The sequence below is a fragment of the Somniosus microcephalus genome, chromosome 2 (genome assembly GCF_052327205.1).
Source record: "Somniosus microcephalus isolate GS21.2 chromosome 2, FLI_Smic_1.0, whole genome shotgun sequence".
Taxonomy (NCBI): Eukaryota; Metazoa; Chordata; class Chondrichthyes; order Squaliformes; family Somniosidae; genus Somniosus; species Somniosus microcephalus.
Genome location: NC_140988.1, coordinates 144,426,834 through 144,449,524, shown reverse-complemented (window position 1 = coordinate 144,449,524; position 22,691 = coordinate 144,426,834).

The following is a 22,691-nucleotide window of genomic DNA, read 5'->3' as shown; positions in this document are numbered from 1 at the left end:
TGATCTCCATTTATATATTTGACAGGTCTATCTGTCAAGTGTATGAAGGGAGATTCCCTTCTCCTATTGGCTCCCCATGGCCCACGTGATCCCAGGGATGCTTGCGAACTGCATGCGCCTCTGGGATACGTGGGCCCTGCGCATTTCAAGTTTGGAGAGGCCCAGGAACGGAAGTATACGCACCTTGGGAGCCCTCAGGTAAGTCCGTAGATTTTTTCCAGATCGGAGGCCTCCGCACGCAGGAAGCCTCCCATCGGAAAATACGGGCCATTGTGCTTAAACCAGGCTATAGCTGCAGTGGATTTTTGGCCCCAAGATTATGACACAATAATTGTATGTAAACCTGAATAAACAAGCATTTCATAATGAGATTGTCTTACTTCCATTGCAATTGAGAAAATTGCACAAAAAAAATTCAAAAAAATTAAATAATGCAATATTAATTGTAATTGATGCATCTTAGACTGCTGGCAACTCCAAACATTTCCAAAAGGTATTTTTTTTTGTTTTCAGCTCACACAACTTGATGGCAAAACAAGCACCATATTACTGTAATACACAGGTAGCAGATGCACTTTAATGTGGAGGAGTGTGAATTAATGCATTGTGGAAGGATAAACACAGAATAGAACATACACTTAAAGAAAAGACACTGAAGGGTATGGAGGAACAGAGAGACCTAGGGATTCAAGTACATCATTCACTGAAAATAAGAGTGTAGGTAACTAAAATCTTAAAATAAAGGCCAATAGAATTTTAGGATTTACAAATAGGGGCATAGAATACAAGAGTAAAGAAGTGCTGTAATAATCAATTTTTACAAGGCAATGGTTAGAGTACTGGGTGCAGTGTTGAGTGACCCGTTATAGAAAAGACATTAAATTCATAGAAAGCGTACACCAGGATGATACCAGAAATATTTGCACTATTTCCACTGGAGTAGAGAAGACTAAAAGGAGATTTAATAGAAGTTTTTTTTTAATTGTGAAGGATTCTTTAAGGGTGAATAGGAAAAGAATATTTCCTCTGGTTGAGGAGCAAGTGAGAGAATCATCAAATTAAACCAATTCAGAGAGTGAGGAGTGGGATGAGTAGAAACTCTTTACATGAACAGTTGCTGGAGTATGGAATGCTTTGCCATGGGAAGTGGTTGAAGGCGAGACTATTGCATCTTTTAAGGGAAAGATGGATAAATATTTGAACAGAAAGACACAGGGCTGCAGGGTGAGAATAAAGCAGTGCTTGGTTTACTCTCGCAAAGAGCTAGGACAAATCAACTTCCATAACACTGCATTTTTCAACATTAAAGAAAGAAAGACTTGCATTTATGTTGTGCCTTTCACGACCTCAGGATGTCCCGATGTGCTTTGCAGCCAATGAAGTCCTTTTGAAGTAGAGTCACTGTTGTAATGTAGGATACTGAGCCGCCTGTACTATAAGTATCAAGCAGTACCCAATTAAGGTGTCACATGTGCAAACGTCTTCCAGAAATTGACAGACTTTATTTTGTGTACAACATTGAGATGGTCGAAATAGTCTCTTTCTCTGTTGTAAACCTCTATAGTTCTATGGGGAGAGTTTTAACCTAAAAAAAGGGTGGGTTTTGGCGCGTGGGGGTAGTTAAACCGCATTCCTGTCCTGAGCCCACCTCCAACCCGCCCACTTCTGGTTTTAACAGAGGCGGGATGGGAAACAGGCCGGGGACGGACAGCCAACCCACTCCCAGGAGGCGAGACGTCAATTTAAACATTTCAATGAGTCATAGAGTCATAGAGTTATACAGCACAGAAAGAGGCCCTTTGGCCCATCGCGTCCGCGCCGGCCATCAGGCCCTGTTTAATCTAATCCCATTTTCCAGCATTTGGTCCATAGCCTTGTATGCTATGGCATTTCAAGTGTTCATCCAAATGCTTCTTGAATGTTGTGAGGGTTCCTGCCTCTACCACCCTTTCAGGCAGTGAGTTCCAGATTCCAACCACCCTCTGGGTGAAAAAGTTCTTCCTCAAATCCCCTCTAAACCTCCTGCCCCTTACCTTGAATCTATGCCCCCTTGTTATTGACCCCTCTACTAAGGGAAAAAGTTCCTTTCTATCTACCCTATCTATGCCCCTCATAATTTTGTACAGCTCAATCAGGTCCCCCCTCAGCCTTCTCTGCTCCAAGGAAAACAACCCCAGCCTGTCCAGTCTTTCTTCATAGCTGAAGCGCTCCAGCCCAGGTAACATCCTGGTGAATCTCCTCTGCACCCTCTCCAAAGCAATCACATCCTTCCTATAGTGTGGCGACCAGAACTGCACACAGTATTCCAGCTGTGGCCTAACCAGCGTTTTGTACAGCTCCATCATAACCTCCCTGCTCTTATATTCTATGCCTCGGCTAATGAAGGCAAGTATCCCATATGCCTTTTTAACCACCTTATCCACCTGTTCTGCTGCCTTCAGGGATCTATGTACATGCACACCAAGGTCCCTCTGATCCTCTGTCTTTCCTTGGGTCTTACCATTCATTGTGTATTCCCTTGCCTTGTTAGTCCCTCCAAAATGCATCACCTCACACTTTTCAGGGTTAAATTCCATTTGCCACTGTTCCGCCCATCTGACCAACCCATCTATATCGTCCTGCAGACTGAGGTTACCCTCCTCGCTATTTACCACCCCACCAATTTTCGTGTCATCTGCGAACTTACTGATCATACCTTTTACATTCACATCCAAATCATTAATGCAGACCACAAACAGCAAGGGGCCCAGCACCAATCCCTGCGGTACCCCACTGGACACAGGCTTCCAGTCACAAAAACAACCTTCGACCATCACCCTCTGCCTTCTGCCACTAAGCCAGTTTTGGATCCAATGTGCCAAGGCACCCTGGATCCCATGGGCTCTTACCTTCTTGACCAGTCTCCTATGCAGGACTTTATCGAAAGCCTTACTGAAATCCATGTATACCACATCCACTGCACTACTGGAAGCCTCTTTTTTAACCTTCATTTTGTTTTTAACTCTATCCAGACAGGTTTTACACACCTCATAAAACCCGGCAGTTACAGCAAGGCGGGGACTGTTGCACTCAGGAGGTAAGTGCCTTTACACTTACCTCCTCTATCCAGAGTCCCTGCCTAACCCAACCCCCTGCGATTGGAGACCCCCTCACGAGGCCTCCGTTCACCCCCCTAGGCCTTCCCCCACCCCCCACCAATGATGCTGAGGCTGGCCACAATCTTTCCTTCCCCCCCCCACCGATCCTCCGCTGGCTGGCCACAATCCTCCAGTGGCCAGCCACGATCTTCCCTTCACCCCCCACCCCACCTGATCATCTGACCCCAATCCTCTCTCCCCCCCACCCCCAATCTTCTGTCTGAAGCCCCTACCCTGATCCTCTTAATGGCCCGGCCTGACACCCGATCTTCTGACCGAACCCCAATTCTCTTAAAAGCCCAGCCCCCATGCAAACCCTCTCTCATCTGTGCAACCTAGTGCCACAGGCCTACCCGCCCGCAGCCAGCCAGCCTTTCCATCTTGCTGTCAGCAGGTGGGAAACTGAGGCCTCATATGCAAATCAGGCCCTGCCGTTAAAGTCGGCAGGGCCTATGGGAAACCCAGCCTCCCGGGTTTCCCAGCCATCTCAGAGACCCCCGCCCCCAACCCGCCCTCCTCCTTAAAATCCAGCCCTATGTTTCTATTTATTACGTGTTTTGACTAAACAGCTTATTTGTCTAAGAAAGAGGTCTATGTTCCCATTTACACGTTTTACAGTCTATATCGCACACAACATAGAAATTCCAAAATGAAGTGTGTAAAGTTGTAGAAGACTGTCTCATATGTGACACGCTAATTGTGTACTGCTTTATATTTACAGGTAGTTAAGTAATGTTGAAAAATGTAGGACAGGCTGAATTTTCAACTGCCGGCCTCCCATTTCACCTGAACAACAATGGACAGGCAGAGGAAAACCTGGTGGGCACCTTGAACACCCATTTACCTGCCTGATACAATTTTCAGGGAAACCATTAAATGGATGTCAAGCACTCCTTCCCAAAACAGGTGGAAGCTGTTTGAATATGCAAATTGGGGTCCTACGCTGGTTGTAAGACGCTGATTGTAATTTTAATTTAAAAATGGAGAGAGCATATTAATCCATGCTAACCCTAACGTGCTGTGTTTACAGGTTTGTTAAACCCATATAGGGAAATGTCCCTTGTTATTAACACTATTGAAGAAAAACATCAAAGCTAAGTCTGCTGTTCTGCAAATGGCATAAACATTTCTGGAAAACAGAAAGCGATCTTCCTTATTTCAAATATTTTACTCTAAATTGTTGCTGCATCATTCTGTAAATCAGCCATCACATCTAACCTTACGATCTGTCTCTGCAGAATATGCAATGGTATAAAGAATAGGTAAGCATAAATCAAAGTGTGCAAAAGTTAAGAAAGACATCCTGCATAAGAACATTCAGATGCCGATTATATTTGTGCATTGTATTCTGTACGGGACCTTATGGAAATTTTCATATATTGAAAATGTACTATTTTCTCCCATGTACAGCATAATGGAGCACAATGGATTATGGGTAGATGTGTAGTTTTAAATGCATCTGGTGTGCGTTTACTCTGGCTTTTCATACATGTTATTGACCTGCTACACCTCAGAGAAAAGGACACAAGCTCAAAGCAGAGGTGCCCCATACACCTGGTTGGTAATCTCAGAGGTGCCCCATACACCTGGTTGGTAATGTCAGAGGTGCCCCATACACCTGGTTGGTAATGTCAGAGGTGCCCCATACACCTGGTTGGTAATCTCAGAGGTGCCCCATACACCTGGTTGGTAATCTCAGAGGTGCCCCATACACCTGGTTGGTAATGTCAGAGGTGCCCCATACACCTGGTTGGTAATCTCAGAGGTGCCCCATACACCTGGTTGGTAATCTCAGAGGTGCCCCATACACCTGGTTGGTAATGTCAGAGGTGCCCCATACACCTGGTTGGTAATCTCGGTTGGGCCCCATACACCTGGTTGGTAATCTCAGAGGTGCCCCATACACCTGGTTGGTAATCTCAGTTGGGCCCCATACACCTAGTTGGTAATCTCGGAGGTGCCCCATACACCTGGTTGGTAATCTCGGTTGGGCCCCATACACCTGGTTGGTAATCTCGGTTGGGCCCCATACACCTGGTTGGTAATCTCGGAGGTGCCCCATACACCTGGTTGGTAATCTCGGTTGGGCCCCATACACCTGGTTGGTAATCTCGGAGGTGCCCCATACACCTGGTTGGTAATCTCGGAGGTGCCCCATACACCTGGTTGGTAATCTCGGAGGTGCCCCATACACCTGGTTGGTAATCTCGGAGGTGCCCCATACACCTGGTTGGTAATCTCGGAGGTGCCCCATACACCTGGTTGGTAATCTCGGTTGGGCCACTGGGGAGGATTCTGATGGAGTGGAGGCATCTTCTCAGAAGGAGAAAGGGAAAATCTGAGAATGAGTTAAACTGCGCTTTTCCTGCGAACTCCCTGGCAGCTGGTCACAGAGTAACATTGGCAGAGGTCTCGGAAAGAAAGACTAGCCATCTAGGGAGCCAATTATGGACTCCTGTTTCAACAGGGGCTCGAGTTCTTCTCTAAAATATAATTTTTATATTTTGCTTGGGTTGAGCTTTTAAAAAATAGCATGCACAGCTAACACCTGCTTTCAACAGGTCTCATCTTTATACTTAAGTGCATCCATTTTGTGTATGGAGGGATGTGGAATTTCACAAATTCAGGCAAAGGATGCAAATGCCAGCCCCATTTCCAGCTGGCATACCACCTCTCCTTATCGATACGTCATTGCACCTGCGCTTGGCGTAACATTACAATGTGTGCTTGGCATCTGCTGTAACCACTATCTGTCAATGTGGAAATAGTATTGGCCAGCTGTGCATAAGGGGGAAAATTGACCTAAACTACAAGATATGCTAAATGTAAAATAAAATCATTTTTTCATATTGTGTCTTTCTGTCTGACTCATTCACTTTCACGATTCCTTGTTCTAAGTAGGCATCCATTCTGGAATCCCAAATCTCAAAAATAATGAATGTCAAGCAGATTATTCTTGCCTGTTATAACACTTTTTGCTGAAACACAAAGCGGTATGAACTGAATTGATTGTACAGTGTTGTAATGTGATTTGTAGCACTTAGATATGGGAGCCATATTAAAATATCAGTTAAATATTTACATTACCTTCTCAGATTCAGACCTGGTGCAAAAGACTTTAAGATAGATGCAGTATAAGAAAATATATATTTGAGCTCAACATCTCTGAAAAAATCATTTTTTATTTATTTTCCCATCCCACTGTTTACTTCCATAAGTCCTCTAACCTTCACGTGACCTCCTTCAGCTGTGTATGAAACCAACTCAGCCAGTGATTTACTGACAGGAGAAACACTTGTAACAGTAAAACTATGGCAGACAGATCTGAGTGACAGACCACCCTGAGATTCAGACCCATGACCATCTGGATAGTAAGTCAGTGTTTTTACCGTTAGACTGCCATGATATCTATTTTTCACTTTGTGTAATCTTGGCCATCCAAACAACCAATTGTCTATGGTTCATGTGGATTTCATTTGTTTGACGATTGCGCTGCCATCACTGCAGAAAGTAATGTTTTTTCAGGTCTCTGAAACTAAAATAATGGAACATTATTTTCTACCACATCACAGGCTGTGGGTTACAAAGTCATTCACAACTACAGAGTTGCAGTAATAAGTTCCCAGGAGATTAGAGATGCTAACTGATCACTTAAGAGCCTGTCAGTGCAGTTTAACAGCTGTTGAGAGAGAGGAGGTGATAGCTTTAGCATGTGGGATGCCTTACATCAGGACTTTGAAAAAAGATTCTCAGATATATATATAAAAACACAGCCACGGCTGCTAACTTCAGGTTGCACGGTGTTATTGATCATATTTTCCACAAACCGGACATCTGATGCAATTGGGAGGAAAGCGTTAAAAGAATCATTAATAACAGAAGAATGAATTAACCAATTAAGAACATAAGAAATAGGAGCAGGAGTCAGCCATTTGGCCCCTCGAGCCTGCTCCGCCATTCAATAAGATCATGGCTGATCTTCTACCTCATCTCCTCTTTCCTGCACTATCCCCATATCCCTTGATTCCCTTAATATCCAAAAATCTATCGATCTCTGTCTTGAATATACTCAACGACTGAGCCTCCACAGCTCTCTGGGGTAGAGAATTCCAAAGATTCACCACCCTCTGAGTGAAGACATTTCTCCACATCTCAGCCCTAAATGGCCGACCCCTTATTCTGAGACTGTGACCCCTTATTCTAGACTCCCCAGCCAGGGGAAACATCCTCCCTGCATCTACCCTGTCAAGCCCTGTAAGAATTTTGTATGTTTCAATGAGATCACCTCTCAGTCTTCTAAACTCTAGAGAACATAGGCCTACTCCAATTGGATAGAAACTAATGATGAATGATGTTTAATAATTAATTGTAAAAATAATGTTGGACCGATGGACTGAAATGTTTTCAATCTAAAATTGAGATCAATATTAAGTTACCAAGGAAGCATGCAGCATTGGTGAAGCCTGTAAACTCTAACATCTGTGGACACATACCATTTGTCTAATAGCACTTGTCTAATAATAGATTTATTTTTCACTATACCCTTATGAGGGGCACAGTGTATTTGTGTACTAGTACTGTCTGACTGGTATATGATAAGCTTTTAATTAGGTTAAATTCATCCAGTTTCAAACAATACCTTTTATCTAGTTCTTTGTTAAAAATAAATGAACGGCACCTTAAACACTGTTCAGGTACGGTAGGACAGAAACAAATAAGGAGCTCCTAGATTCTGAATCACAGAAACCCCACAGTGCAGATAGAGGCCATTTCGGCCCATCGAGCCTGCACCGACACATGTCCCACCCAATCCCCATAACCCCTACACCAACACATATCCCACCCTATCCCCATAACCCCACGTATTTAATCCCCCCTAACACTAAGGGTCAATTTATCGTAGCCAATCAACCTAACCCGCACATCTTTGGACTGTGGGAGGAAACCGGAGCACCCGGAGGAAACCCACGCAAACACGGGGAGAATGTGCAAACTCCACACAGACAGTCACCCGAGGCCGGATTCGAACCCGGGTCCCTGGTGCTGTGAGGCAACAGTGCTAACCACTATGCCACCGTGCTGCCCGTGCTGAACTTCTTGCTGGTTTCATAATGCAAATATGTTTTCAGCTTCTGAACTATAAACCTGAAGGCACTACACCACACCAAAGCAATTTCTAATGATGATAGCAAATATCACACCAGTCTCCATCACTGACTTGGGTCCCTCTCTCCCTCTCTCTTTCTTTGATGGATAAGTTGCTAAGTCAGCTCTCCAGCCACAGAATACTCCTGTTTTTTTGTGCTATAAGCACATAGCAGTTAATTGTTTTGGGGGCGTGAGGTGTACAATGTGCATTATTGCAGCAACGTCACATTTTACAACGTGAATTACTTGCAGGCATTAAGCATTACCACCCAAATAGAAAAGCAGCCATTAAGCCAATAATTAACTGATTAAATTATAATGTTAATGATTTGTAATCCTTTTAAAAGTGAAAAATGCATATACAATTAAGGCAAATTTGAAGTTATGTTTAATTCCACGCTTCTGTGAACAGAATATTTAATCACAATTTTGCTGTTTACCTATAAAATTATGTGATTTATGATATAATTGTAGCTTCACTGTATAGGAGTTTTAGGACATGTAGGCAATCTATAATTTTTACAAATGTGTGACATTGATTAAAGGACTAGCTAGTATAGTTAAAGGGATTGTAACAAATATTACAGATTTGCTCTATCAATACTCCATTCATGATGAATTACCTAATATATGGGAAACAACCTTCTTGATGTTGATGTTAATGAAATGAACATACAAATGCAGTAGGACAGAAAATGAAGGTGTAGACATAGGCCCAATAGGTACTGTTTCTTAAATATTCTCTTAAAATATCAAATTGTTCCATTGTTAAAAGAAAAAGATCTTCAAGCAGCAGCAATGGAAGATTATTGTTTATTTAACACTTTTTCATCAAAAAAGGTAACTAAGCATTTTTATTTGTATTTTGAAGGTGCTTGCATGTCATAGAATCATAGAAGGATACAGCACAGACGGAGGCCATTCGACCCATCATACCTCTGCCAACTCTTTGAAAGAGCTATCCAATTACTCCCACTCCCCTGCTCTTTCCCCATAGCCCTGCAATATTATCCCCTTCAAATATTTATCCAATTCCCTTTTGAAAGTTATCATTGAATCTGCTTCCACAATCCTTTCAGGCAGTGCATTCCAGATCATAACAACATGCTGCATTAAAAAAAAATCTCATCTCTCCTCTGGTTCTTTTGCCAATGACTTTAAATCATTGTTCTCTGGTTACCGACCCTCCCGCTAGTGGAAACAGTTTCTCCCCATTTACTCTATCAAAACCCCTCGTAATTTTGTGCTGCAAAACCACAGACTGTTTGAAGTAGAGCTATCAGAAAAGCCAGCGGTACAACCCTTCACAAGTCAGCCTCGGAGAGAATTGTGATTCAGCTGCAGTATCACTTCTCCAGCATTCTGGGACATAAAGAAGGTTTACCTAAGCTATGTGGGGGAGAGTCGAATTGGAGGACTGACAAGGGAGCCAAACCTTATCATTAATAATCAACGTACATACTGTGATATAAGGAGGTCATATCTCTATACATTTGGGTCCTCCAAGCCCCCTTTGTCTCAAGCCATGTGGAAGGTTAGGCATCAGGAAGCCTTGCTTTGCTGACATCAAACATGTTTCTACTCCGGCTTGTAGGGGGTGGCCTAATACCTAACTAGATTGAGCTAAGAGGGGCCAGGGATTTATGCTCACCAATGGTGTTTCCTTGACAGTTCGAAACCTGTCGATTAAGCCGGTTGCGGTTTTGGGGTTCGCTCTTTGTGTCCTTTGGGGCCTGCCGTCGTCACGTGGTCCCAGGGCGAGGCGGTGGAGTCATCTGAGTAAAGTACCCTCTTTTCCTCCATTAGAGATAGGGAGTAAAGTCTTTGTTGGGTACTTTACCTTGCAGAATGGTTGTTCTTCTGGTGGTGGTCTGGTCGTCGAAGGTTTTGTTGTGGTTGGGGTTTGCTTGACGTTCTATGGTGTTGGCTTGAGTTTGTTACCGCAGTGCTCGTGGTCGTCAGCTGCTTCTTCTACCCATGCTTCGAATATCAGCTTATACCTGGACCGGGGTGTGTGCCCGCTCGTCCCCAACGCTTCTCTACGCTGCCCTTCTCTGCTTATCGGCCTTGCCATTCGTCTCGTCTCGCCTGCCCGCTTGCTGCCCCGTGTGTCCTGTGTGTTTTGAGTCGGGTCCCATTCTCCTTTCTTCTTCCTTTTCGGTTTCCAGTAGGCCTACAATTATACTACTTCGGAGCTTCCTTATCTGCGCGCCAAATCATGGTCAGTTCTTTGTTTAAATTTGGCGGGCTCATTAAAGTGATTATATTCATTCACTTTAACTGTTTTTGGGGCAGTTGTCTCCTTGCTTAACAGCTTCAATATCCTGGCTGTTTATCATTTATGAAGTTTAATCGTCTTTCCTGGCTTGGTAGCTACTTTGAGCTGTTACCGATTATTTATGCAGAAAGTTAATGGCCTCAAGATTAGGTCTATCCTGAGCTGATCTGTTTCAAGATGAAGAATGCATATTCTGTGTTTACCTAGCTGTCTGGCTTTAGAAATGACAAAATCTTTCACAGATCCATGCATGTCAGGTTTCTTTTCACAGCTTTGAATGGGCCTTCTTTTGCAGGGCCTTGCTTTTTTAAAATCCTGCAGGCTTCTGCCACGAGGTTTCTGAAGCCATTTTCTTTTGGGTACCCTTTTTAATAACTTGTCCAAAATCAGGGTCCCTTTCTTAGCAACTTTTGGGGAATGTGGGAATTTTGCAAACCCTACACTCCCCACTGTTGATACTAAATTCGCTTGAAGTATCATACTTTCAAGGTGAGCAAAATTCCCGACCCTCCATTGTAATGTATATACCTTTAAGGGGGGAACTACTTTTTACAGCTCATATATACTGCAGTACCGGCAGTGACCACACCTGTATATAGCACTGAGTAGTAATCTGTACAGACCAGTTCCCGTGTGAGCCACGTTGAGTAAACACCTGTTATACTGTTCTCCTGCAGTCTGTGTCTTATTATACACAGACACAACATTGGCGACAAGGCAAGTTCGAACCTACCTGCAACTCTGCATCACCTCCCGGGGATTCGTTCCTGGAGATCAGTGGATTGGAGGTCAAGGCCAGAGACTCGGGTGTCGACCACGGGCAACCGCCCAGTCATCCAGCAGAGACTCGAGAATTGCAGGGGAGGCTGTCGAGAGCCAGGCTTGGCTTTCCAGTCGAGGTGGTCCAGCGAAACGGGCTGGCAACAGGTAGTGCGCAGACCCTTCCCGGACAGCGGCGGGCTAGAGCCCGACCGAGCGGCACAGCAAAGGGCCAAGCAGCATCGACAGGGGAGAGCGAGAGAGGGCAGAGCGCACAGTGCGCAGCCGGTGTTCAGGGGCCGAGCAGTGTCGGAGGGAGGGAGAGAGAGATACACAGAAATCTGCAAGGCGCCGCCATTGCCACGAGGACTGCCGAGAGCGGCGTTGGCAGCAGCAGAGGAGAAGCGCGCGAAACCTACAGGGCGCCGCCATTGCCATGACAACTGCCGGGAGCGGCGTTGGCAGCAGCGGGGGAGGAAGGAAAGCGCGGGAGATGCCATTTTAAGTCATTGGGAGATGCCATTTTAAACCACACCCAAAATGCCGAAGAGTGGCAGTATCACCGCATTTGACAATGAAGTCGAAGATTGGACTACATATGTCAAACGAATAGAGGTATACTGCAAGGCAAATGAGGTGTCAGATGACAAGAAAGGGTCGGTATTGTTAAATTTAATGGGTGCAAAGACGTATGGTTAATTATGAAATCTAGTAACCCCAACGAAGCCAATGGAAAAGAGTTTTGAAGACATAGTAACGATACTACAGGAACATTTAAACCCCACACCACTGCTAATAGCAGAAAGATTCAAGTTTCAGAAACAGAACCAGCATAAGGATGAAAGCAATGCTGATTATTTAACAGAACTGCGCAAACTATTGAAACACTGCCAGTTTGGAGCGGGACTGGCAGATACCTTAAGGGACAAGTTTGTGTGTGGGCTTCAAAGTGAAGGAACCCAGAAACGGCTTTTATCTGAAAAGGACCTTATGCTGGAAAAGGCTTTCAGCATTGCGGTATCATATGAAGCAGCAGCACGGGGCGCTGCAGAGATACAACAGAGACCGCAAGAATATGGCACAAACGAAATGTCATATAGAACAGAGAAGTGCTATCGCTGCGGCAGAACAACACACGACCAGAATGATTGCTGGTTCAAAGACAAAGTGTGCAGACAGTGTGGAAAAGTAGGACACATAGCATGAGTCTGCAGGTCGGGAAAGAAAACCAGCAATAAGAAACCTATCAAAGAAAAGTACAAAAAGGTACATAAGATGAGGGAGAATAGTTCAGATGAACAAAAGAGTGATAACGACTCTGAAAGCAGGGAACTGAGTTGTCTGAAACTACATAATGTGATCACAACAGAGGATCACCGAACCATTTGGGTCACTCTCAGGATAGCAGGAGTCCAGGTAAAGATGGAATTGGACACAGGATCAGCTCTAACAGTCATAAACTGACGGGACTACGAGCGGCTGTTCTCACACATACCCTTGAGAGACACAAAAATTATTTTGAAGACGTACACGGGGCAAAAAGTCTACCCCAAAGGAAAAATAAAGGTGACCGTTATATATAACGGTAAGGAAACACCAAAACTAGACCTGTATGTATTACAGGATGGAGGACCACCATTACTGGGACGTGAATGGATCCAAAAAATACAACTGGATTGGCATTCCATACAGGCACTGACTGTGGCTGACAAAAAGGATGATGACGTCACACCTGGGCGACTGTCAAAGGTCCTAACTGACGCGAAAGAAGTGTTTCAGCAAGGACTCGGAACACTCAAAGGCATGACAGCGATGATTAAAATTGAAGAAAACGCAAGCCCAAAATTTTTTAAGGCCAGACCTTATGCGATCCGCCCAGCCGTCGAAGCAGAGCTGGAGAGTCTGGAACATTCAGGTGTACTGTCCAAGGTAGACTGGAGCTGTTGTGTCGGTACCTTTCTACCTGGACACAATTTAGGACTCAGAACTCAGAGATTCAAACATGAAGTGCTTTATTGGAAGGAAAGGAAGTTCTGGCAAGTTCCGAACAAAGAGAGCTAGACTTAACCAAGAGAACACCCAACAATTTATCTCCTGTGACAGCGCCACCACAGGTGGGAGGAGAACACACAATACATAACATTTCCTCCCCTCTTAAATGGAAGGTCCACATTATTCCTTAATAGGTAAGTTACTTTCAATACACTCAACTAACCTAGGGTAGAGGTAGACTGCCTCAAACCCTGACTTTACCCTGGGGTTTATTCTGCCCCAGTCTTGTGGGTACGTCACTAAGCCTACAGATCCAAGCGTCTTGGAGGCCGCCGCTCTCTGACAGGATACCGGCGGTCATCGCTGGCTTCCACAGCAGTAGGCATTGACACAGGCCTGGATGGAGAAGGTGCCTGTGTCAGTTGAAAGTCAGGAGTTTGCACAGGTGGAGCAGTCTCTTTGACTTCCTGTGTTGGAGAAGAGCACTGTGGCAAAGGATGCTGGTTTGCGGTATCATTCGGAAACAGTTCAGGCCAACCAGCCGTTGGAGCCTCTGTGGCTGTCTCTGCTCCTAGCAACAGTTGATCTGTGTGTCTTCTCCAGACGACGTCCTCAGCAGTCTCAACCGTGTAAGACACAGGGCCCGTCTGCGCGATCACCGTAGCAGGAACCCATTTCGGTCCAGTGTTGTAGTTTTGAGCTCGGACGTGCTCTCCCGGATGAAACCGTCTCTCCTTGGCTCTTTTCTCTCTCTTTTCAACTTGAGCTTGTTGTTGACGATGGACAACCTGCTCTGCCCTTGGAGGTTTGAGTAAGTCAAAACTTGTCCGCAACTGCCTCTTCATCATGAGCGAAGCGGGGGAAGTTTTGGTTGTGGCATGCGGCTCATTCCTGTAGGACAACAGGAAGCTGTTCAGACGTTGGTGGATTGAGCCCTGACCTTGCGATGCCTTCAAGGCATGCTTCAAAGTTTGCACGAACCTTTCTGCCTGGCCGTTAGTAGAGGGATGATAGGGCGCAGACCTGATGTGTTGGACACCATTCACATGCAGGAAGGTTGCAAACTCCTGTGATACAAATTGTGGACCATTGTCACTTACGAGTTGTTCCGGTGAGCCATAACGGCTGAACATCTCACCAAGTTTCTCAATTGTTTTCTCTGCCGTGGTAGACCTCATCACAGCGACCTCCGGCCACTTGCTACGAGCGTCCACAACCACCATAAACATCTTCCCTTCGAAAGGACCGGCGAAGTCCACATGTACTCGCTGCCACACTTCTGCAGACCAATCCCAGGGGTGTAGGGTTGCCAGCTGTGGAACATTCCGGACCCTTTGACATGGGGAACATGTTTTGGCTTTCTCCTCAATATTCCCATCGAGACCTGGCCACCAGAAGTAGCTTCTTGCCATTTCCTTCATCCGAACCATACCACTGTGGCCTGTATGAAGTTGTTGCAGTATAGGTTCCCTTAGAGGTGGCAGAATGATGACACGGCGTCCCCAAAGAAGACAACCTGCCTGGACGGAGAGCTCATTTCTTTTTGAAACGTAAGGTTTCAAACTAGGAGAATCTCCTATCGCTCTCCCTCGAATGACATCGTTCATTACCTCAGACAGGACTGGATCGTTGCGGGTGTACCTTCGCACCTGAACTGCAGTGACAGGTGCTCCCTCCACTTGTCTAAAGTAGAAGATGTCTATCTGACGAGGCTCTGGGGGAGTAACAGGCAAGGGTAGCCTCGAGAGACCGTCTGCGTTGCCGTGCAAGTCTGATTTGCGATATTTGATGTCGTATGTGTGTCCTGACAACAGTAAAGCCCACCTTTGCATCCTGCTTGCAGCGAGAGACGGAATTCCGGTGTGGGGCCTGAAGATTGAAGTCAATGGACGGTGGTCTGTCAGGAGTGTCAACCTTCTCCCAAACAGGTACTGATGAAATTTTCGAATTCCAAAAACTATTCCCAAGGCCTCGCGCTCGATCTGCGCATAGTTACTCTTGGCCTTGTTCAAGGTGCGTGATGCGAAGGCGATAGGTTTCTCTTCACCCGAAGGCATGATGTGGGATATGACTGCTCCCACACCATATGGTGATGCATCACATGCTAGCTGCACGGGTAGCTTTGGGTCGAAGTGTGTCAGGACCTCCGAATTCAGCAATGCTTTCTTTGCTTGGGCGAAAGCTTCGTTGCACAGTTCAGTCCATTTCCATGTTTTGCCTTGACATAGCAACTGATGTAATGGCTTCAGCAATGTTGCTAAGTCTGGAAAAAACTTCCCATAGTAGTTAAGTAGCCCCAGAAATGAACGTAACTGGCTCACATTCTGGGGTGCTGGGGCCTCCACGATCGCCTTGACCTTTGGCGGCGCCTTATGCAGGCCAGTAGCGTCAACCACATGCCCCAGGTACTCAACTGAAGACTGAAAGAATTCACATTTGTCTTTATGAACTCTGAGTCCATACTCTTTCAGTCGTTGTAGTGTCGCATCCAAGTTCAGAAGATGATCCTCCTCATTTGTCCCAGTGACAAGGATGTCGTCCAGGTAGCACTGGACTCCTGGCAGTCCACAAAATCTGATCCATTGCCCTTTGGAATAGAGCAGGGGCCGACGTAATTCCAAACGGAAGGCGGCAGTACCTGTATAGCCCCTTGTGTGTCACAATTGTCAGCAGCTCCTTTGATTTGTCATCGACATGCATTTGTAGATAAGCCTGGCATAAGTCTATATTGCTGAACTTTTGCCCTCCGGCCAGGCCCATAAAAAGATCCTCAATAAGGGGAAGAGGGTACTGTTCCGCAGACAGCACCGGGTTAATAGTCACTTTAAAATCCCCGCAGATTCAAACAGATCCAACCTTTTTCAGGACAGGAACAATGGGTGTGGCCCATTTGCTCACGCTCACAGGCTCCAGGACTCCATTCTCGACTAAGGCCTCCAAGTTAGCCTCAACTTTTGGCCTAATTACATAGGGTACAGGTCGGGCTTTGTGAAACTTCGGCTTGCTGTCAGGTTTAATGTCCAGTCTCACGCTGATCTTTTTCATGCTCCCAAGTTCCCCATTGAAGAGTTCTGCATGTTTGTTTAACACTGCAGTCAGACCTGACTCCCCTTTTGACATCATGCGGACTGCAGGCCAGTCCAGCATGATTTTCTCTAGCCACGCACGTCCCAGTAGCGATGGGTAATTTCCCTTTACCACATATAGTGGCAGTTTTGCTGTCTGTCCGTTCAATTTAACTGTCACCTCAATGACACCTCTCATGGCCACAGGTTCGCCGGTATACGTCTTTAGCACAATGTTTGTTGGCTGAAGGGTAAAATGCTTTTGCATTTTGTTGTAGACAGTGTCTGAAACAAGGGACACAGCTGCGCCTGTGTCCACCTCCATCCGCACTGATTGTCCTTCCACCAGTGGTGACACCCAGTAGCCATTTGAACCACCTGCAACCGTCAGTATGTGCACCTCTTCCTCCTCAGAGGTGTCGCTCCCCTCTGCTTTGCTTGTTCCATCATACTGCACTGAATGAACACTCTTTTTCCTCGCTTGTCCAAATACAGACATTTTGTTTCCATGCTTCCCAGCTCTGTCTGTTCTTTTTTTTACCTCTACAGGCGCGTTCAATGTGACCCTTTTTGCCACAATTTCGGCATTCCAGCTCCGTACACCAGCAGTCATTAGCGTGATGGCCCGTTTTCCCACAACGGTAACATGTGCTGTTCCGCGCACCTTTAGGCTCAGACGACACCTTGTGAACTCTCCCTGTTGAACTCAACTGGTGAGCCTCCTTTTCCACCCTCTCCATGGAGACACTAACTTCAATGGCCTTTTCAAGAGTATGGTTGTCCTCAGTAAGAAGGCGCTTCAGTGTGGCTGCATTTTGCAGACCACACACAAGTCTGTCTCTAATGGTGTCATTCAGCACCTCCTTGAACTGGCAGTGTTCCAACAACCTTTTTAAAGCAGCAATAAACATTGTCACTGATTCCCCCTCCTCTTGATTCCGTTTGTGAAATCTAAATCTCTCAGTAATAGCCAGAGGTTTTGGTGAAAAATGTGCTCCAAGAATTTCCACTAGTTGCTTATATGTTTTAGTTCCTGGCTTATCTGGCTGCACGAGGCTGCGAAGTAAATTGAAAGGCTTCGGCCCAATTACACTCAAAAAGGTAGGCACGACCTGTTCATTTGCCACCGCATTCGCCAATACAAAATAGTCAAAACGTTCCGTATATGCGCTCCATTGCTCCACATTTTCATCAAAATCACCGATGTTTCCAAATATAGTAGCCATCTCAAGTTTCAAATTAAATTTTCTGTTTACTCACTGCACCCGTAACGTACGCAGATTCATCCGCTCCTCGTTGCCACTTGTTGTGTCGGTACCTTTCTACCTAGACACAATTTAGGACTCAGAACTCAGAGATTCAAACATGAAGTGCTTTATTGAAAGGAAAGGAAGTTCTGGCAAGTTCCAAACAAAGAGAGCTAGACTTAACCAAGAGAACACCCAACCATTTATCTCCTGTGACAGCGCCACCACAGGTGGGAGGAGAACACACAATACATAACAGGAGCGAGTGGGCTACACCCATCGTCCCTGTGATGAAAAAGTCATTGAGCAGCACGCCTGGGGAACCAAGGAAGGTTCACATCTGTGGGGACTTTAAGGTAACGGTGAACCCGGTCCTTCACGCCGTACAATATCCACTTCCGCGGATTGAAGATATTTTTGCCTCGCTATCTGGAGGGAAACGCTTCACTAAGATTGATCTGGCCCAGGCGTATCTGCAAATGGAGGTAGAAGAAACATCAAAAAAATACCTCACAATCAACACCCATAATGGTCTCTACCAATACAATCGGCTGGTATTCGGGGTAGCATCAGCTCCGGCTATTTGGCAGAGGGCAATGGAACAAGTCCTTCAAGGGGTCCCAGGGACCCAGTGTTATTTGGACGACATCCTGGTCACGGGCAAAAATGACAGTGATCACCTTGCCAACCTGGAGCAGGTGCTCACTAGATTGCAGGAATATGGGCTCCGAGCTAACCGCCCCAAATGCGAGTTTTATAGAAAACAGATCTCATATTGTGGCCACGTTATCGATAAAGAGGGGTTACATAAGTCCCCAGAGAAGATTGAGGCAATAGTCAAGGCTCCAGCACCGGAAAATGTGTCACAACTGAGGTCGTTCCTCGGGCTGGTAAACTACTACCATAAGTTCTTGCCAAATTTGTCTACAATACTACACCCACTGAACACCCTACTGCAAACTGGGGTGCCATGGAAGTGGAGTGACGAATGTAGACGAGCTTTCCAGAAGAGCAAAACACTAATCACATCGAAAGAGGTATTGGCCCATTACAACCCAGCATTACCAATTCGGTTGGCATGTGATGCATCACCCTACGGCATTGGAGCGGTGCTGTCGCACAAATTCTCGGACAGCTCAGGGAGGCCAATAGCCTTTGCGTCACGATCACTAACCTCAGCCGAGCGTAACTATGCCCAGATTGACAGGGAGGCCCTCAGCCTAGTGTGGGGAGTGAAAAAGTTCAATCACTATCTGCACGGGCAGAAATTCACCTTGCTGACTGATCACCAGCCTCTTGTCTCCATTTTTAATCCGAAGAAGGGCGTTCTGGTGATGACTGCGCAACGACTACAAAGATGGTCACGTTTTCTAGGGGCGCAGCACTATGAGATTGAATATAAGGGCACGAAACAGCATGGAAATGCTGATGGGCTATCACGCCTGCCACTGCCTACTGCGGAGGAAGCACCAGCAGTGGATCCTGTCGAAATATTCCATTCGACTATAGTTGAATACCTACCGGTAACTAACGCTTGTATCGAAAATGAAACCCGAAATGACTCGACACTGTCTTGGGTATATGATTTGACGGTGAAGGGATGGCCAGCACATGGCGACTCACTGTTGCCAGCATTCTCGACAAGGAGAGAACAGCTGTCAGTGTGCCGGGGGACCTTGATGTGTGGATCCCGAGTGGTAATTCCACCCAAGTTAAGGGATAGAGTGCTCAATGAGCTTCATGAGGGTCATCTGGGAGGGGTGAAAATGAAATGCCTAGCCAGGGCTTATGTGTGGTGGCCGGGAATCGATAAACAAATCGAGGACCTGACCAAGAGCTGCTCAGGATGCCAGAAAGTCCAAAATGCACCACCACAGGCCCCTCTACACCCATGGGAGTGGCCCTCATCTCCATGGCAATGGGTGCATATTGATTTTGCTGGTCCATTCATGGACTCAATGTTTTTAATAGCCGTGGATGCGCACTCGAAATGGCCTGAGGTCATCAAAATGTCCTCCACCACCATGGAGAAAACTATTGCAGTCCTACGGACCATTTTTGCCAGGAATGGCTTGCCAGAACAGATTTGCTCCGACAACAGACCACAGTTTGTGTCCGAAGAGTTCCGGAGGTTCTTGAAAAAGAATGGGGTAAGGCATTACACATCCGCCCCGTATCATCCAGCCACAAATGGATTGGCTGAGAGGTTCGTACAAAACTTTAAGAAGGCAATAAAGGCAATGTACAATGACAACATTCCGCTGCAGCACAAGGTGGACAATTTCCTGTTCGCCTACCGGAATGCGACACATGCAGTCACCAACCAGGCCCCAGCCATGATGTTCTTTAACCAAAGGTTAAGATCTCGCCTGGATTTGCTCAGACCAAACGTACGAAGAGATGTTGAGAGTAAGCAATTCCAGCACATCCATGAGAAGCCAACAAGGAGCTTCAATGTAGGGCAACTAATGTAGGGCCCGCGACTAACGAACAGAAAAATGGCAGCCAGGAACGATATGCACACGGCAGGGCCCACTAATGTACACAGTGGACATTGGGGAGAGCATCGTTAGACGCCATGCTGACCAGATCCTAGAGTCACAGGAACAAGTTAACCCCATGCCTCGCCCATGCGTACCTGGTGATGAACCTGACGTACAGGTCGCATCTGCCCCAGAAACAGTAGCATCGGAAGCTGATGAACCAATCGACGACAGGGGGCCAGAATCGCATCCGCACCAAGAGCAAGACACTTGGGAAAGGCGCAATCCAGAAAGGATCAGGAAGCCTCCCCAAAGGCTAAATATATAAATAGACTATTTTCAGCTAATGTTGCATGTTGAAAGTGTTAATTGTAATTAGTTTGATATTTAATTGTTAAATGAGTGTTATGGTACTGTTAATCTAAAAGGGGAGGAATTGTAATGTATATACCTTTAACGGGGGAACTATCTTTTACAGCTCATGTATACTGCAGTACCGGCAGTGACCACACCTGTATATAGCACTGAGTAGTAATCTGTACAGATCAGTTCCACTGTGAGCCACATTGAGTAAACACCTGTTGTACCATTCTCCTGCATTCTGTGTCTTATTATACATGGACACAACACCTTCCCCTTAGGTGGGTGTGCATCAGTTCCCCTACCGTTCTTATAGGCTAGGGTCAACTGTCTGATCACCGTAAGTTCGGTGGTCAGGGGATTCTTCGGGTCAAACCAGACTTCCGCCTTGGCCCGGACCTGTGGCAAGCTGTTTGCCACCAGGCACCGGAGCCAGTGGGCCAGCTGATCCCGGTTCAGGAGTGCCCAGTTAGGTGCCCCAGGACAGGCACTCCTATACACCGGCCATAACCTGTCCGCGAAAGCCTGCGGGGTTTCCCCTGCGAGCTGCACTGTCTTCTCCACACGGGAGAAAGGACTTCCCTCATTTATCCCCATGGCCTCCAGAACTTCATCCCTGAGCTCCTCATACCCGCACTGCCCCCTCTTACACTCATCAGAGAGGGATTGGAGGAGACTACTCTCCAAAGAGAACAGCAGCATCTTGGTCTGCTCAGCATCATCGCACTCGTTGACGCTGGCTGCCTGTTCTATCTCCCTGAAGTGGACAGAGGGGTCCCCTTTTTCATTGAGCTTTGGGATATGGCTCACCATAGCCCTAAGCTGTTGGGTGCTGTAGGGTAATACGAACTGGTTTTGGAGGGGTCCCTCTTCCTTGTCATTAACTGGTGGGCCGAACCTCCGATTCCGGGCTGGGCACATCGGTCCTGGTTCCAGCCTCTCTTGCTTCTACCCCCCCTTGCTGCCAGACATTGCTAAAACCTGGCGCGACGGGTGTTGGTCACGGGACCTCCTGTTCCTCAATTGGGTCATCCCTTGGCACTACCTGTGGCTTCTGAATCATTCTCCCCTCGTTCCCTGTAAAATCTGCCTGGGCTGCCTTCATGCTTATGAGGCACACCATTCCCTTTGCCTGCCTTAGGGCCAGGCTCAGATTCTCTATTTGTTCCTTGCAGGGGCCATGATCTGCATCTTCAAACCCCTGTTCGCTTGCCAACTTATAGGCTGCCTTTACTTCTTTCAGTTCTCCTCCTGCTCTCTTGCTTGTCTCGCTAGGCAGGCGTTCTTTTCCCGCAACCTCAACTCACTACTCTTGGCCTCAGTGACCTGGCACTGTAGGTATTCCAACCTGGCCTTATGTTCCCCCATTAATTGTACCCTTTCCTGGTTTAGGGCCTGCACTGCTACCAGTAATTTCTCCCCTGCTAGAGCCTTGTCCCGGACCTCCAGGGCTGACTCCCTTATCTCGGCTGCCTGTGCTGCAATGAGCCTGTCCAAAAGCTGGACCTGTTTCTTGAAGCACATCAGCCAGACTGCCTTCTTTAGGGATTTCTTGTGCTCCTTCCCTTCTTTCCACTTAGCTGCGGCATCTACCGGACGCCTAGCCTTTAACAGATTGGTGTTTCACTTCTTCATGATATTCAGCTTACTAAACACATAATCAGAAATCCTCTCTTCCATTATGGTTTGCTCTTCCGAAACATTGTCTACTGTATCGCACTCCTGTTGCCGGCGTCCTGCTGCGGTCGCCATTTCTGTAGGGGGTGGCGTGTGCCCAGTCAGCTCTGCCCCTGACTGTCTCTGAGCAGTTCAAATCGCTCCCACACCCCTGGGTTCTAGACACCGGACTTAGGTACAGGCAGTGATACAGAATTAGAGTAAACAACTGGTTTGGTACAAGAAAACCGTAATTTTATTAAAGGCACAACAGTATTACAACACTGGAAAAATCACTAGAATATTTACAGGCATATAAAAGTACACTTAGTTGGGAATGGGGAACACATGGTGTACTGGCCGTGCTAGACATGCTCCTATCTAGTTATCCAGCAAGTTAAACACTTATTCAAAATAATTCTTCGTGAAGCCGTTTGCTGTTTGAAGCCTTTACTTGAACAATTTTGTGAAACTGTAAACAAAGATAAAGTATGTTTTGTACATAAACTGAGTACTATACATTCGATATTACATAAGATATAACATATTTACAACAGTAGAATAGA